The following is an 18732-nucleotide window of genomic DNA, read 5'->3' on the forward strand; positions in this document are numbered from 1 at the left end:
ACCTACACTGGAGGTTCCAGCCTTGGCAGGACCAAGGGCTTCTCCTGCCATTGGTGCCCAACAAGGCCATCCTCTGCTACATATGCAGCTGGAGCCATGGGTCTGACCTTGTGTAGTCTTTGGGTAGTGGTTTAGTCCCTGTAAGATCTGGTTGGTTGGTATTGTTGTTCTTATGGAGTTGCAAGCCCCTTTAACTCGTTCAATCCCTTCTCTAATTCCTCCAATGGGGACCCAGTTCTCAGTTCAATGGTTTGCTGTTAGCATTTGCATCTGTATTTGTCATGCTTATATATTTATAAACAACTTAAGGTAGTCATCTTACTACATGTTGTGTATTCTTTCTGTGTGAAGAATTACCTAATTTTTTTATGTACAGAATTCATTCTCAAATATTTACAGAATACCTGGTACTACAGGAGTTAACACAGTGGGTAAAGGTCTCTGGTGCTATGGAACTGATGTTTTTTTGAAAATTCTGTCAGTTACTTTTCTGTTGCTGGGATAAAATGTCATGAGCAAGGCAACTTATAGAAGAGTTTATATGGGTTACAGCTATAGAGGGCGAGCCCACACTGTCAGCGAAGGAATGGCACTGGAGAGTATGGGCAGGAAGCTGGCTTATCACATTCATTCACATACAGGAGGCATAGAAAGAGAGAACGATGTGGCCTGAGAATATAAACTCTTAACGTCTGACCCCCTCCTCCACAGTGATATACTTCCTTCTGCAAGACTACACCACCTAAGTGTTCCATAACCTCAGACAGCACATCTGGGAATCAAGTGTTCAATTACATAAGCCTATGGGTCCATTTCTCATTTATACCACTATAGGAATAATCTTGAACTAATCAGAGTTGTTTTAAAACACAGAAATAATAAGGTATACACATAACAATCCCAACTTGTTAAGGTTTGATTAATGATTTTAAACTTCATGATGGTGATAATGTAATAATCTTTTATGTTACTCTTTTATATTATTCTTGAGATTCTCACTTCTGAAAAAGGAGAGGTTAGGATTGGATAAACAAGATGAAGACTGGATATTGGCAATGTTTTGTCTGGACCTGGTTTTGACTCTCTACTAACATAATAAATGGTGTCAATAGAAGCTGTACTAAAATTTTGAATTTTGATATTTTTCTGGGCTAAAATGAATAGTATGATGGCCTCCAGAGATGCTGGATCATGACAGTCAGCAGCAACCCTCTGTTGAATAATGTTCTTAAACTGTGCTGGCCAGTACATTAAGTGCATTAAACACGTTTGAATTATGATGCTTTTAACTTATGGATTTTACCAGGTTCTAATTCTATTTTAATTAAAAGGGGAATCTGAATGAACAGATAGATGTGAGAAAATTTTCTAGGGCATTTGGTTCACATGATTTTGGATGCTGAGAAGCCCTGGCACAAGTTAGTCCTAAAACCATCCGTTCAAAAGCCTCAGGACCAGGGAAGTTGATAGTTTCATTTTCAGTTTGAGACCAAAAGGCTGAGAACTGAGGGTACTCTTAATGCAAGTCTGGAGTCCTGAGGTCAGAGAATTTAAGACCTGTTATCCAAAGACAGGAGGAATAATGGGTGTCCGTTCCAGGAGAGAGAAGACAAATTATTTCTCTTTTATTCTATCTAGGTCCCCAAATGATTGGATGACATCTGTCCACACTGTGGGTGAATCTATCACACCCAGTCTACTAACTCACAAGGCAATCCTCCTGGGAAACGTTCTCATGGACACGATCATAAATAATACATTTCTAGCTTTCTGAGTATGCCCGAATCCAGATAAATTGATACCTAAACGCCATCACAAGGCTTCCCCTAGCACACATTTTGTACTTCATTTGCCTTCAGGAAGCCCCTTAGTTATTTTGGCATTTTCTTTAGTTCTATGACCTCCTACTTTGGATTCTAGAGGATCTGACTCATTTCTGATCTTGCCTGAACTGAATTGTTATAATTTCACTGACTGATTGTAGCCACAGAGAATGCTACTATTATGAGATGCCTTTATTGTTATTAATATTAATATTATTATTTATTCATTTATTTACGTCCCTTTCACTGCCCCCTTCATAGTCACCCCTTTCCACACTTCTTCTGCCATGTCCCCTCTCTTTCTCCTCTGAGTGGATGAAAACTCACTGGGTATTGTCCCATCCTGGAACATCAAGTCTGTGCATAGTTCAGTAGGAGGCTAGACAAAGCAGCCCAGCTAGAAGAACATATCTCATGTACAGGCAACAGCTTTTGGGATAGCCCCTACTCCAGTTGTTCAGGATCTACATGATGACCAAGCTGCACACCTGCTACATGTGGGGAGGCCAAACACCAGCCCATGTATCTTCTTTGGTTGGTGGTTCAGTCTCTGAGAGCCCCAAGGTTCCAGGTTAGTTGATTCTGTTGGTCTTCCTGTGGAGTTCCTATCCCCTTAGGGGTCCCAATCCTTCCTCCTATTCTTCATAAGAGTCCCCAAGCTCCATCCACTGTCTGGCTACGGGTGTATCTGTCTGAGTCAGCTGTTGGGTGGAGCCTCTCAGAGGGCAGCCATGCTTAGACTCCTGTCTGGAAGCATATCAGACTATTATTAATAGTGTTGGGGATTGCCCATTGGATGTGTCTCAAGTTGGGGCAGTTATTGGTTAGCGGTTTCCTCAGTCTCTGCTCTAGCCCCAGTCCCTTCATTCCTTGTAGAGAGAATACATTTCAGGAAAAAAGTTTTGTGGATGGGTTGGCATCTCTATTGCTCCACTGGAGTTCTTACCTGGCTACAGGAGGTAGCATCTTCAGATTCCATATCCCCAATGCTGTGAATCACAGCTAAGGACCTCTCCATTGACTCTTCAGTGACTCCCTTATCCCATGTCTCTGTATCTCCCTGGAGATGCCCTCTACTTCTCCACCCCCATCAGTTAGAGATGCTTTTATATATTTGTAATTCTTTGTGGAGTAGTAGTTCATCTTTTCTATTCAACATTGTCCTGCTCTTTTTCCATGTTGTCTCAGAGGCAGTGGTGAGATAGCCATTCTTAACTTCTGGTTCAGTGGAGTCATTATTGTTTCTCCTGATAACAGTATTCCTGCCTGTGAAAGAGAATTTCAATGAGGGACTGTCTATATTGATTTGGCCTGTGGGCATATCAATGAGGGGTTGTCATAATTAAATTAATTGATCTGGGAAGACCCAATCCACTGTGGGCAATGCCTTCCCCTAGGTAGGGAGTCTTGAAATGTTTCTAAATGAAGCTGAGCACCAAAGTACAAGTAGTAGTGAATTCATTTCTCATAAAATTGAGGACAATTCTTTTACTATAAAAATAATATTCCAACTCAGTCTTGCAGACATTCAATTTATACTCAATTTTCTAGCTGCTTTGAACAAATACCCTGTTGGTTTTCTGATGAACATTGTTATGTTTTCTAATTGATAGGCCTTAGGGTATTATTGGGGTAGTGTAATGATCATAATTAAGAATTCAATTAATTTTCAGTTTCATGCATATAAACCCATTGTAAAGTGCTATGAAATGACAGATAATTGTTGTTGTTATTTGGGGTGTCTGTTTTGTCAATATAAACAACATGAGGATATACCCATATGACAGAATCCCCTACAGTACTCTTCTCTTTCATGATCACAAAGTTGAGGGCTTTCTCCAAGAGCAGGAAGTAGATTTCATACCTTTCTCCTTATATTCTAAACTCTGGTGTATAGCCTCCAGTACAGCTGTTTTTACTGACAGAATTATCTTTTTATATTCTCATTACCCTGTAAGATTGATGTATTTTCAAGGGAACGTACCACTTTATATCTTTTGTTTGTAGGCTTTTGCATTAGGTCAGAGCTTTTGTGGTTCATTATTTACTATTCAACTACATTTAAAGGGTGCATACAACTAACACCCTGAAATTAATAACTTTGGAAGTGTGCAAATTGATAGCCCTCATATCCACTTATAGGAATGGTCCATTATATTAACATGAAAGTGATACTATTTAAGTGCTATATGGTTAACAAAAGTAACATGGCAAGCTAATAGAATTTTAGCATTTAAGTCAAGAGGAAAGAAGAGAAATGGCTAGGAGGCATGGTTAATAGCTCAAGGCACATTCTGTACACCCTTATTTCAGCGTCAACTCTTAGCAAAGGCAGATGAACTTGAACATCTATTTGATTAACTAGCTTTAAAGAAGTAAAATTAGCTTTTATAGGCTCTGGAAGGAATTTCTGGCAAGAGGGATAAGAGGGAGTTTTTAATGGAGGTAATCCTTTAAGAAACAGCTCCTTAGCAGTTACAAGTATAGAAAAGCAAGATAAACTTGAAGTAAGCCTGATAAATCCTATTTTATTCATTGTTTTCAGTTTAATACATACCTGAGATCTGGATAAAAACATGGTCCACAGTCACCCTGAGAAGATTTAATCCTTATGTAGTTTTCTTCACCTCTCTTTTGCCAAGACCTATGATTGATTACTTCTTTCCTTCCCTACCTATCAGATGTGAACAAAGTCATGAAAGGGAACTATTAGGCAGAGTTCTAGCTTATCAACTAAGATTATAACTCTTTAGTGAGACTTCCTGTGCTCTATAAATGGTGACTATCAGGCTTGTCTGGATACTCAAGTAACTTGATAGACAAGCATGACTGGAACTCTCTCGTGCTGATGTTGATTCTATAAATCTGGAAGGAGTTGGTGCCACAGTACCAGTGATTGGATGAATAAAGAAAATTGAAAGCCCTATGTCACTGGCAATTTAAAATACAGTTCATGTATAGGTGGGGGAATCTGCTGAAAAAATTAAACTTGTTTCAACATTTATTTCAATTCATACTATTTCATACAAATATTATTTTATTTTCTAAGCATTGCCTCCATGCTTTATAATAAAATTTACAAAATCATAGAAGCAAAAATGAACTGAGTTCAGATATAATTCGTATTAGCTTAAAATATTAAATAAAAGCTTAGTCATAGTCATATATTACTTGAGTTCACAATTGGAAACAGAATTTCATAATTTCTTTGAAAACTTGTTTTTCTTCTAATTAAGTACATTTTACAGTTAATTGTCATGATTTACTAAAGGGAAATTCTACCCTTTTATTTCTGCATTACTGAAACATTTTTAATGGTTTCCCCCCTCTGTGGTAGCAGTGGGTTTCAGAATGTTGATAGTGTTCTTTGGGGTTACATGTTCTGGGGACATATCAAATTAGTATGTCAACATTTCACATATGCATCCAATTTAGTCATTTCACAAACATTTCTTGAACACCTACTAATAAGTCAGCCTCTATGATGTGATTTGATGTCGTAAAGCTTCTGTTCTGGAGCAATTTCACACACTAACATGGGAGACAAACACACAAAAAGAATATACCAAGAGGCATCTAAATGAGAGTAGAGAGTTTTAAAAAAATGAATGTAGGAAATGTAATGAGAGTATGTCAGAGACACTTACGTGCTGCCATTGCCAAAGTGGGAAATTTTCAGCACAAATGTGTACAAATACACATGGGAAAATGTATATGCACAAACCATACACATTTATTCCCATAAATGTGTTATCTTTCATCACTTGGTGTGTATGTGTGTGTAGTTGTACATAAACACTTACATAAAGGTGTACCTACACAAATACAGTGTACGCAAACACACATACATGCACACACAGACACAATTGCCTATTTGCATAGATGCATTATCTTTTGCTTCATCTCCTTTTTCCATTGGAGAGAGGGGGGAGTTGTGCACATTGTATCTGTGTGGATATACGTATGTATAGGTTTTTATGCACAACTACACACACACACACACACACACACTTACTGATGCTGTTAGTAAATCATGGTTCTTCAACCTGATTCACGGAGGCAGTCTCTCTCAATCAAACCCCGAGCACCCAGGTGCTCTGGGGGAATCACTCATCTCTGACCTATGAGGCTGGAATTACAGACCAGCCACCATACCCACCGAGCATCTGTTACTGTGTTTTCAAAGTGAATCATGTGATTTTTGAAGATCTCTTCTTTCCATACAGTTTCTATTTCTTCTGAGAAGGTTCCATTTTTCTGATTTACTTTCTACTTTTCAAGGAGGACATTAGACTGAAACCCCTCTCTGACCTCTCATCTGAGGGAAATGGGCTGTTTTCAACCTCTGCTGTTGAGTGTACAGGCTAAGAAGGTGGGAACTAAATGTCAAAGAAGGAGACTCCCCCAGCTTGTCTGCTGACATATGGAAGGATCACCCCTTCTGGGACATTTCTCCAGATCTTCATACACTGGCTTTATTCACACTGCACCTTGAGAGTGCAGATAGAGGGTCACTTATTGATTGCCTCAATCCCAGATTGCCTCTTGCCTTTATGTGGCCGCTGCCAGGTAACATCAGCCAGTTGTCATTTGCCTTCAGGTTTGCAAATGGTACTTGTTTTTCTCTACTCTTCTATTCTCTTTGTCCTTGTGGCTTTGGGCCTTGAAAAGATGAAATAAAGGAAATAAAGCAACCTCTACATGGAATGGTTTCAAGGAGAGAAAATGAACTCCTGTACTAAGTCAGCGACTTTACCTGCACTCAAGTCTGCAGTGTTGTAGGACACTGTGCCAAGAGCTTAATTCATAATGACTCTGGGCTGCAGACATTATCATCATTGTACTACTTTTCAGATTAGAGTTCTCAATTTAGAATAAGTGCAATGGCCCGAGAGCCAGAAGGCGCTTGGACTCCAGCTTTTGGAATTTGTAGGTTGCATCATGAAGGGTTTGGGGTCTGTGGGGTTAGTGTTACTATGAAAATATGTCCCTGTGTCTTGGCATGCCACAGTGCAGGCTCCAAACTAACCGTGGTGGTCTCCACAGAGTGGCTGCAGAAGGAAAGTTATCTGTGGAGCAAGATCCTGGGAATGGGACCTGCCGCAGGGCCGGCCAGCTGTCTGGATTGGGACATATTCTGATATATCTTTTAGGATCCTATAAAACTTGCATTTAGATCTATTTTGGGTATTTTGTTAATTTTGAAATGTGAGCCACCTGCTTTCAAAGGAAGGTACCAGAATAGAGAATAATAAAGATGTAAGCGTGATGACTTCTATGGGCAAAAGCAGACTCTTAGCAGCACACTTTTAAAACTTAAATATTTGGCAGCTGTTCTGCAAAAATAGATGACAGGCTTCTATTCTGTCAAGGAAGGCTCACAGGTAACTAACTTTAATATAAGGCATGCATGGGAACATATCCAGGTGCACACTGCACGACTAAATTAACTGCCTAATTTGATTATTGCCTACTTCTAAACATCTATTTTCTAAAATATTATTTTGCATGAAAACAAGGTGTAAATTGCCATGTCCACCTTTTTTACATAGTTGATGGTATTGAGTTTATAGCTTTATGTATACAGCTAGTTAAGAATGGAGTGCGTGTGTGTGTGTGTGTGTGTGTGTGTGTGTGTGTGTGTGTGTATGTGTGTGTTTGTGATGAATATTCCTTATTCCTATAAGGTGGGGTAAAAAATAAGATATCTGGGAGAGAATAGAATTAATATTTGTAAAACCTAAGTACATTGAATTTAAAACATAGGAGTGGTATCAGATAACTGAAAAAAAGAAAACCCCACATCTCCTCCAACAGGACTTTCATTAATATGTAAATCTGTGACCCAGTGTGTGGTTTAAGAAAGCTGCTTGTTAAGGGATGAATATTTGTATTTTCCTCAGATTTATATGTTGGAATCCTGAACCCCAGTGAGATAGGTAGCTCATTAGAGAGAGGTTGTGCCAAAAAAATTGTAGTTCTCATGGTGGATTTAGGAACTGTGTGAGAAAGATGAAAGAGAGAGAGAGAGAGAAAGGGCAAGGGGGAGGAGAAACGGGGAGAGGGGAAAAGGGAAAGTGGGGGGGGAGAATGATTCATGTGTTCTTGTGAGGACCCAATTGACCAGAGGCAAGGCAGAGACGGTACTTACAATCTGGTCCTTGAATTATGGAAGGTATCTTTTAACTGTGTGAGCCAGTCAGTTGTTTGTGGAACGGTGCTACATTCCCTCATACTGACAATATACTCCTACATTCTACTTCATCTTGCTCTTAACTTAGGCCACATGCATTCGTTTTCTCACATGGTACTTCTGTTTTCAAGCACAAGGCCCCCTCTGCAATCCACAATCCCTTCCGTCCTGCTTTGTAAAGTTAAGCTGAGTATGCAGACTCGCCGCTAGTCTTAATAGTCATAGAGTTGGGCATATTTTGAACACAATATTTTTTATCTGAGACAACACTAGACTAGACTAAAACTTCATTGTAGTGTATACTTTTTTCTAATTCCCCATGCTTCATGAAGGAAGAGTTTTTGTTAATTTCTGCAGCCTGGATGGGTTGATAATCAAATGTTATTTATTCTTGTTGATCCTCATTCTAGCTATTTATTTTTTATATCTGTCTTTTGAATGACCCATCCCTGAGTCCACTTATTCTTATATACATCCTTTTTAGCTTACTAGTTTGTCTTTTCTTGATCTCAAATTTGGTCCAGTATCTTTTAAGGATCCACAGTAGAGAAATCTATTTCTGTTGCATTGACTTATCTCAATTTAAAAAAAAAATGCTTCACATTTTGCTCTCTGACTCTGAGCTTGTGCCTTCAATACTTTCACAATGATTTTCTGCTTTTCAGTAAGAGGCTCACATTGGATCCTGTCATGGACACATTTGGCGCCTGTGGAAACACCACGGGCCCTACTGACATGGTTTTCATTTCAGATAATCTCATAAGGACTTTAAGTCTCTCAGCATGAACTCCTTGAACTCGTTTTGAGTACATACCACATACAGATATTGTTGCATAGATATAAGGACATAATTCTATAACCAGGGGTTAAAAACAGCCTAGTTTTGTTAGAGACTGTATTATAGAAAAGCTTAAGATAGACTATCAAATGCTGGACCATTGCGATTGCCTCTAAATGCTGTCCCTATTCAACACACTTTAAAGGTGTGGACCTGGGAAACTTGAATGTTTCTCAAAAGAAATCTTCAGAGACTAAATGTACAGAGGGTTTCCTGGCTGTTTCCATTTTCTTTCTGTTCCTGTCACCCAGTATTTTAATTGTTATTTCAACAATAGTGCCGTGTTTCTGCTCTGTTCCTTTTGCTTTTGGTCTCAGCAAGAAGACTTCGCTTTCAGGTGTCTCTTTGCTCCTATTATGTGGAAATTATGCTTAAAGTGGCTGTACATCCGTTTACTCATTCTGCAAGTGACACTGCTTAGTGTCAGTGGCTGCTTTTGATGCTGATAGTGCTATCGGCCTTGTTTTGTTTGAAATCCAGACAGATTTGCAGGCTGTTAGTATCCAGTAAGTAAGAGTAACTTTTTAAAAGCCAGTTTCCCTCTGTATTTTAACACAGTATTCATGGAGTAAAAATGGAAAAAAAATAATCGATTTTCCTCTAATTTCATTTTTTTAATCTATAAGTTATTCCATGAAGGAGGTTAAATGAAATTAATTGCATTTTAGGGATAGAGGATTGATGTTGATTTCTCTCCTGAAATGTTTTTCTACATTTCGTTTGGTCCTTTAAGTTTTAAGAACGGTGGTTGTCATTTTGAAATTTAGAAATAATATAACAGTGAGCAGCAATATGCAGTGAAGTGTCCCATTTGTACATTTCCACTCCTTTGCTTGGCTATCATTACTCAACTCCATTGGTAACTATGCTGATTAATTTTGAATGTATCATCCCAGCATTTTTAATATATATGTGATATAATCTGAATGTTTGTGTCCACAAAACTAGAAATAAGTTATACAATGTGATGGTATTAGGAACAGGGCCTTTGGAATGTGATTGGACTAGGCCTCTGGAATGTTTATCAATATGATTAATCCCCCATTATTAATTCCACATAATTAGCTATAATCATAACTATCTAGAAGAATTTCTAGAGGAAGGATTCAATATAATTATGTTCCAACAACTCAAAGAAGAGTAAAAATAAAGGGCTGAGGTAAATAAAGAAGACAAGCCAAGGGATGGAACTGCTGAAGAACAGTCAAACCGAACTGATGTTGAAAGCCAAACCTTTGCAAGTCCAAAACCTCAGTTGAAAGAAAGCAAACTGAATTATTTGAAAACAGAGGCTCTGATAAAAGGCAAGGTATAGCAAGTTGATCACTCAGTAAAGAAGAGGCTTAAAAATATATGCATGGTCAGAACAGGGGAGAGTTTTGAGAAACGTGGAAAGATATAAACTTTAAATTATAGACATAGAGGAAAAAGAGTGCCAAAGGGTTTAAAAGAGATCACAGAAAATGAGAAAGTAAAAGAGAGCCTAAATTTATAAAAAGAGATGCTTAAGAGACCCACAGAACAACAATTAGACAGGATGAAAAAAATGCACGCTAACGTAGATAAAATATTTGAAACAATAAAAAAGGTTATTAAGGGTCTAAGGAGATGGCTCAACAGTTAAAAGGACTGAATAGTTTTTCATGGGACTCTGTTTCAACTATTATCAAATACATGTCAGTCCACAAGCATCTCTAACTCAAATTCCAAAGGATTTGTCATCCCCTTCTGACCGCCACGTGGTACCAGCCATGCTCATAGTGTACAAACACACATACAGGCAAAATACCCTGTGAACTAGGCCAAACTATGTGACCTCGAAAAAGGCAAGTGTGTTGCTTGGGCTTCCATTGTTGTGATAAAAATCCAATGAACAAAGCAGCTTGGGAGGAAAGGATTCATTTCAGCTCACAGTTCCAAATCATAGTCCATAATTCAAAGGAAGTCTGATTTAAGGCAGAGTCCTAGAGTCACAGCTGATAGGGAGGATTCTGTTTACTGGTTTGCTGGTTCTCAAACAACTCAAGCCCCCTGTACGACTCACGGTGGGTTGAGATTTGTCAAAAAAAAATTACTAATTAAGATAACCTCCCCACAGACATGGCTTTGGGCAAATCTTGTTTGGAAGTTCTAGCAGGGGAGCGCAGCTATTCGGTCCTCCTCTATTGGGGAAGGTCATCTTCTTCAACCAAGCACAGCTTTGTGAGGGACACACATGGAGCAGTGAGGGAGGAAGTGGACACCCAGCTAGCCAGCCAGATCAGCCAAATCAACCCTGTTGCAGCCAGATCACCCTCACATCCGCTTTGGGCATATCTTACAGAGGTATTTTCACAGTTAAGATATCTTTTCCAGGCATGTCCAGATTTGTGCCACATTTGTAAAACCAAGACCATGGAATAAATATTTCCAAATTATTTGTTTTATAAAGTCGGCCATTACCATGATACCCAAACCAGATAAAGACAAAAAAAAAAAAAAAAAAAAAAAAGGAGCTATAGGTTAACCTCCCTCCACAGAAACAAAAAATTCTTAATAGAATACCTGCAAAATGAATTTAAGAGAACAGTGAAAGATCCACCATGATCAAGCTTGCATCATGATAGGAATGTAGAGAGGGTCCCACATACATAAACTAGTAATATAATCCACTACATAAATATACTCAAGGGCATTATCTAATTAGATGTAGGCTTTTGACAAAATCCAGCAACCCTTTATTATATAAGTCCTGGAGAATCTGGAAATGCACAGGATGTATTTAAATATACTAAAGACATTATGCACCACACTCACAATAGCATAATGCTAAATTAAAAAGTAAAAACCTTGAAGTATTTCCCACCAAAATTAGAAACATTACAAGGATATCCACTGTTTTCCCTCCTATTCAATATAATACTCAAAGTCATAACTAGAGCAATAAAAGAAAAGGAAGATAAGAAAATAACAAAGGAAACATAAAGTAAAAGAACTACTTAACATATTATTATTTGCAGATGATCCTGATGGCTCCATCTGAAAACACCAACCACAGTGGGCTGGCCAGGGAGTTTGGTAAGGTAGAGCATGTTGAGTCAGACCAGGTGGGCACATACCTGAGGCTTAGGTGACTCCTAGGTCCCTGCCAGACTCCTGAGTTGGAACACATGCCATGCTTCTCACGTAAAAGAATGTGACCTGTGGTCATGTAGACTCAAGACAGAGGTCACCATGTTAGTGAGGTACCTAGAGGACTAGAAGGCTTAGCCAATAAGCTTCCCTTCCCAGACATTTCTCCCTGCAGAAGATATTTAATCTCAGGCCCACCCAGAGAAGTGGGGTATAGTTTTACACATCCGTTTCCACCATGGCAAAAAACTGTTTAGAACCATGGAACATCTCTCTTCAAGATCCACTGTGGGGAGCCCTGGAAAAGGCCTTTGCCTACAGAGCTGCAGCCCAATCTCCCACAGAAGGCCTTTCCTCCCTGCACTTCCAGCCACAACTACCACCAAGCCTGCAGCTGTCAAAGGAATCATCTCTGCTGAGACTAGAGGCTGTCCCCAGTCCTCACTCCCCTCCCCGCTTGTTCTCAGCTCTTCTGTGACACCCAGTGACACCTGACCCCCAGAACCCTGCCTCCCCACCCCCTCTCCAACCAGCCTCCAGCTTTCCCATATCTCAGACTGCACTTTCCAACCCCCAGAGGGGTGCCTTGATGCTTCCCTCCAGCCCAGCACCTGCCTTAGAAGTAGGAGGCATGGGATAAGCACAGTCAAACTTCCCAGTTCCACCTCCCCAAGCTGCTGTGTCCTGTGGTCCCTCCTTGACCAATCTCTAATAAAAATGCTGTAGAACTAGATCTTATGGAAGCATTTTCTCAGTTGAGGTTTCACCCTTTCAGCTATGTCAAGTTGACATAAAATTAGTCCGCACAATGACTTGGAAGTGCTTGTCTTACTGCAGGCTGCACCACCCCTGAACTACAAGGCAGCATTGCATCACTCCTCGGCTGGGGATTCTGGTTGGTGTGAGAAAGCAGACTGAGCATACCATGAGGAGCAACCCTAGAAACAATGCTTCTTCATGGTCTCTGCATCAGTTTTTTTCTTACATGTTTCTCCTCTGACTTCCCTGGATGATGAAATACAAGTGGTAAGTTCAAATAAAACTCTTCTTGCTCCTGCTCTTGCCTTCTTGCTCCCTTTCTGTCCTCTTGCGCCTTCCCCCCTCTCTCCTCCTTCCTCTCCCTCCTCTCCCCCTGCCCCCCCGCATGGTGCTCATGGTCAGCCTCTATTCCTCTTTTCTCTCTCTCTCTCTCTCTTTCTGCCTTTCTTTGTCTCTACTACCCTCTCGACCCCCCTTCCCCATGCCCTGTTCTATACTAAAAAACAAAACAAAACAAAAACCCTCTTTCTCTTCAACTTGCTTGTGGTCATGGTATTTCATCAGAGCAATACAAATCTTAACTAAGGCCTGTTGATAATGAGAATGCAGTTCATATGCACAAAGAAGTATCATTTAGATGTAAAGAAAAATGAAATTCATAGGCAAATGGATAGAGCTGGAAAGAATCATTATGAGTAAGGTAACCTGGACCCAGAAAGACAAACATCACATGTTCTGTCTCCAGTGGAAATGCTAGCTTTCAATCGGATATGTGTGTTTAAATTACAGTTCTCATAGATGTCAGGGGACTCATAAGAGGCCATGGGACATGTTAGGGGAAGGCAAGCAGAATGCAGTAGGTATGTGGGGCATGGGGAGCGGGAGCAGTAGAACAGCGAGAATTAAATAGAATGGAAGATGGAAGGCAGAATAAAAGAGTGAATATGGGAGGTACAGCTAAAAGTCCTGTGAACACATGAACCGGAAATCTACTACCATACAGGAATTCTAAACTATATGTATATATATATATATATATGTTTTAAATGGTGTTAACCTATAAGTGCCCCCCCCAATATACTATAAAATCAGTAAAGCAAAGTGCTAGGTATGAGTTAAATCTAAGTTGTTGGTCAAGGAGGTTCTACCATGTTTCCTCTATCTATCTATCTATCTATCTATCTATCTATCTATCTATCTATCTATCTATCTATCCATCCATCCATCTATCCATCTATCCATCTGTCTGTCTGTCTGTCTGTCTAGCTCACAGACTATTGCCATTGCCCCTGAAATACATTCTTCATTGCTGAAGATGTCACAACCTTTCTGGAGAATAGAGATATCAAAATGGTACAAACCTGGTTAGCTTTTATGGTTCTGCGTGGCTCTATGAATACTACCCAGAAAGAAAAGCCATCAACTGTGTTGTCCATCTGTGAACCCTGCAATTTTCAATAACACTTGTCTTGACAATATATACCCACTGATTCAATTGTAGTCTGAATGTTATAAGAGTAACCAATCACCTTCTGATGGAAATTCATGCCTGGTACTGCTAACTGGGCCCAAATCCCCATAAATGAACTCAAAGCAGCTTTGAATGCATGCACAAGATCTGGACAATATCAAGCTAGCCAAAATCTGAGCACAGATAGGGAGGGTCTCATAAAGCTCTATACTAATTTGAGCACTTATTGGCAGTTAATGACTTCTGTAAAAAGGAAAGTCAGTTTTCTTTATCATTGTAACTATTGAGAAGTTATTCTATTTTATTAGATATTCATACATCCCTGTACACATAGGCAGCATTATCTGGACTCAATACATTTTTGCAAAAACTAAAAAAATATTGGGAGGGAAAAGTGGTGATATATATATATATATATATATATATATATATATATATATATATATCAAACAAAAAAGCATTCAGTTTTTAAAATTCCTTGGATAGGATAGGAAGGACTTCAGAGAGTCTAGCTATTGAGCTATTGTTTGCTGGAGAGAATGATGTCTGTCACTGAAATTACTTTATGTCATAAAAGAGATACACTAAGTTATGTAAACAGTCTTTTTTATTATTTTCCTTCCTAGAGACTGTAATCCTGTAGATGTTGGTCACTGTTCAGTGCTAGTGCGGCTTTCCTAAACAAATATGTGTACATAGTGTAACTCCCAGGGGTAACACTATCTCAAAGTACCATCTGCTGTAAGGTAAGTTAATAATGCAAGGTTAGCACATCTTTCTCTAAAGCAGCAAGTGGATTGTGTCAGGGTCAGATCTGACCATTTCATTCAGAAATGGGCTGGTATAGGGAGTGCTGATGCCAATAACTGGAGTTTTGCTATTATAAGTAGTAACGATGATGTATTAAAAGTAAATAAGCAGTTATTAATTTTAGGCATCTTACAAAATGCCTGGCAATAAGACCAGAATTTTGATAGTACATGTATAAAAACAATAAGAAATTATGTTAGTTTCCAAAAGAGCATACTAACACTCATGGAAGTTGGAAAGGAGCTATTGTCTTACAGTAAGTCAAGGACCAGGAATGCATTTTCATTTGAAGTAAAAAACAATGTTATAAATATAACACCACTTTATGTCAAAAGTCCTGGAGCAATTAGAAATTCAAGGCACATACCTAAGCATAATAAAAGCAATATAAAATAAACTAACAGCCAACATCAAGTTAAATGGAGAGATACTTGAAGCAATCCCACTAAAATGAGGGACAAGACAAGGCTGCCCACACTCTCCTTGTTCATTTAATATGGTGCTCGAAGTTCTAGTTGAAGCAATTAGATAACAAAAGGAGGTCAAAGTGATATGAATTGGAAAGGAAGAAGGTATCACTATTTGTGGATGATAGGATAGTATAAATAAGTGACCCCAAAATTGTACTGGAGAACTCCTATAGTTGATAAACAACTTCAGTAAAGAGGATGGATATAAATTTAACTCAAACAAATCCATAGCCTTCCTTATACAAAGGATAAACAGCCTTAGAAAGAAATTAGGGAAACAGCACCTTTCACAATAGTCACAAATAATTTAAAATATCTTGGTGTAACTCTAACCAAGAAAGTGAGAGATCTGTATGACAAGAACTTCAGGTCCCTGAAGAAAGGAATCAAAGAAGACTTCAGAAGATGGAAAAATCTCCCATGCTCATGGATTGGTAGGATTAACATAGTAAAAAGCAATGTACAGATTCAATGTAATACCTATCAAAATCCCAACTCAATTCTTCACAAAGATGGAAAGAATAATTCTCAACTTCATATGGAATAACAACAACAACAACAACAGCAACAACAAAAAGGATAGAAAAAACAGTTGTAAATATTAAAAGAACTTTTGGGGGAATCACAATCCCAGATCTCAAGCTGTATTGTAGAGCAATTGTGATAAAAACAAACAAACAAAAAAAACTGCATGGTATTAATACAGGGACAAACAGGTAGATCTAAGAAACAGAACTGAAGATCCAGCAATAAACAGGCACACCTATGGACATTTGATCTTTGACAAAGAAGTCAAAACCATCCATTGGGAAAAAGAAAGAATCTTCAACAACTGGTGCTGGTCTAACTGGTGGTCTGCATGTAGACGACTGAAATTGACTCACATTTATTACCTTACAGAAAGCTCAAGTACAAGTGGATCAAGGACCTCCTCATAAAACCAGATACACTGAATCTAATAGAAGAGAAAGTAGAGAAGATCCTTAAATACATTGGTACAGGGGAAAATTTCCTGAACAGAACTCCAATGGCTCAGGCTCTAAGGACAACAATTGACAAATGTGACCTCATGAAACTGAAAGGTTTCTGTAAGGCATAGGACACTGTCAATAAAACAAAATGGCAGCCTACAGATTGGGAAAAAGATTTTCACTAACACCAATGGTTAAGATAAAAAACTCAGTTGACAGCAGATCTGGAGAAAGAACACTCCTCCATTGCTGGTGGGATGGCAAAATGGTACAACCACTTTGGAAATCAACCTGGCAGTTCCTCAGAAAATTGGAAATAATTCTACCTTAAGACCCATCTATACCACCCTGGCATATACCCAAAAAGATGCTCCACTTTATCACAAAGACATGTGTTCCACTGTGTCATAGCAGCCTTATTTGTAATATCCAGAAGCTCGAAACAACCCAGATGATGCTCAACTGAAGAGTGGATACAGAAAATGTGGTTCATTCACTCAGTGGAATACTATTCAGCTATTAAAAAGGAGGACATCATGAATTTTGTAGGCAAAAGAATGGAACTAGGAAATATCATCCTGAGTGAGGTAAGCCAGTCCCAAAAATCCACACATGGTATGTAGCCACTGATAGGTTGATATTAGCCAACAAGTTCATAATACAACTCACAGACCATATGATCTTAGCAAAAGGAAGGCCCAAGTGTGGATGCTTCAATCCCACTTGGAAGGGGGAAGAAAATAATCACAAGAGGCTGAGGGAACAAGGGTCCTGAGTAGAAAAGGGAAAGGGAAAAGAAAGCGGGAGGACAGAATCAGGTATGGGGGAGATAGGAGAGAAGCTCAGAGTACCAGGAGAATAAAGAGAAATATGCAGCAGTGTGGGGTGGAGGACAGGGGGAACCTCCAGAAAGTCATAGACACTTGGGACATGAGAGGCTCTCAGGACCCAGTTGGGATGATTTTAGCTGAAATGTCCAACAGTGGGGAGATGGAACCTCAAGAGCCAACCTCCAGTAGATAGGTATGACCCCATGTTGAGGGATGGAGCCATCCACACATCTCAAAATTTCTGACCCAGAATCTAAAGGAAATTCAGGGAGACAAATGGAGCAGAGACTGAAGGAAAGGCCATGTAGACACTGTCCCAATTTGGGATCCATTCCATCTGCAAGCACCGAACTCAGATGCTATTGTTCATGTCATGTTATGCTTGCAGACAAGAGCCTGGAATGGGTATCCTCTGAGAGTCTCTATCAGCATCTGACTGATATAAATAATTAACAGCCAATCATTGGGCTGGGAGTCCATGGATGGTTGAGTGAGTACCCTCTTAGAGGCAAAGGGTGGGGGAGGGACCACGAAGGGGGATAATATTTGAAATGTAAATAAAATAATTTAAAAACGTTATATAGGGGTTGGAGATTTAGCTCAGTGGTAGAGCGCTTGCCTAGCAAGCACAAGGCCCTGGGTTCAGCCCTCAGCTCCAGGAAAAAAAACAAAAAACAAAAAACAAAAAACAAAAAAAACCATTATATAATCATAAAGCAAATATATTTACTATCTCCCTACTATCATCTACTAAGCAATCATCTTTATCAACTATAATCTGTCATCTATCATCTCTCTCTATACGTATGTATGTATCTATTTATCTATCTACCTAAGTATCTATGTCTGCCTATCATCATCATGATCTATTTGATCTTGATACCATGTTTATAATCACTTACTTAATAAAATAATGTATTTTAAATAAAATTTCCAAATCATCAACCACCTTTAAATTCTCCTTTATTTGTAAAAGTATGCAAAAACACTCATTAAAAGTCATAAGGAAAATGTTGCTTCATAATAATCTTTACATTGTATATAGTCTATGAGCTATTTGAATACTGAATATATGCCAGTATGAATAGCACCATGTAACACTTTGTGGTACTTTCTATGGAAAAGATATAATTTATTTCACTTACTATTTTAACTACCATTATTTAGAAAGTGCCTTTAAAACCAACACAACAGATTTTATCTTTATTTTTAGTGAAGCAAATTTACTCTTCAATATTCAAGTCAAAATCATGAAAATTGATATTCTAAGTGCATTTGAAATCATACAGTTAATACTATTAATTTGTTTGCAATTGATCGGAACTCATCACTAAATATTTAGACTTGAATCATACAGAGAAGCATCCCGAGAGTAGAAGTCTTTTTATTGATATGCAGCCTGCCTCAACTGGGATATGGTCTTCATGAAAAGTCATTTAGACCATTTAAACAAGAG

General features: G+C 38.8%; 1 long non-coding RNA gene across 1 annotated transcript in view; it reads right to left on the reverse strand.

Annotated features, from left to right (window-relative positions):
* Nucleotides 1–1998: 1998 nt before the first annotated feature.
* LOC102547648 (uncharacterized) overlaps nt 1999–18732 on the reverse strand; it is a 46944-nt gene continuing 30210 nt past the window's right edge. The window contains exon 4 of the long non-coding RNA XR_015678278.1: nt 1999–3089. This is a non-coding gene — a long non-coding RNA (uncharacterized LOC102547648). The remainder of the gene's footprint in view (nt 3090–18732) is intronic.

The sequence above is a fragment of the Rattus norvegicus genome, chromosome 2 (genome assembly GCF_021556685.1).
Source record: "Rattus norvegicus strain SHRSP/BbbUtx chromosome 2, alternate assembly SHRSP_T2T, whole genome shotgun sequence".
Classification (NCBI taxonomy): Eukaryota; Metazoa; Chordata; class Mammalia; order Rodentia; family Muridae; genus Rattus; species Rattus norvegicus.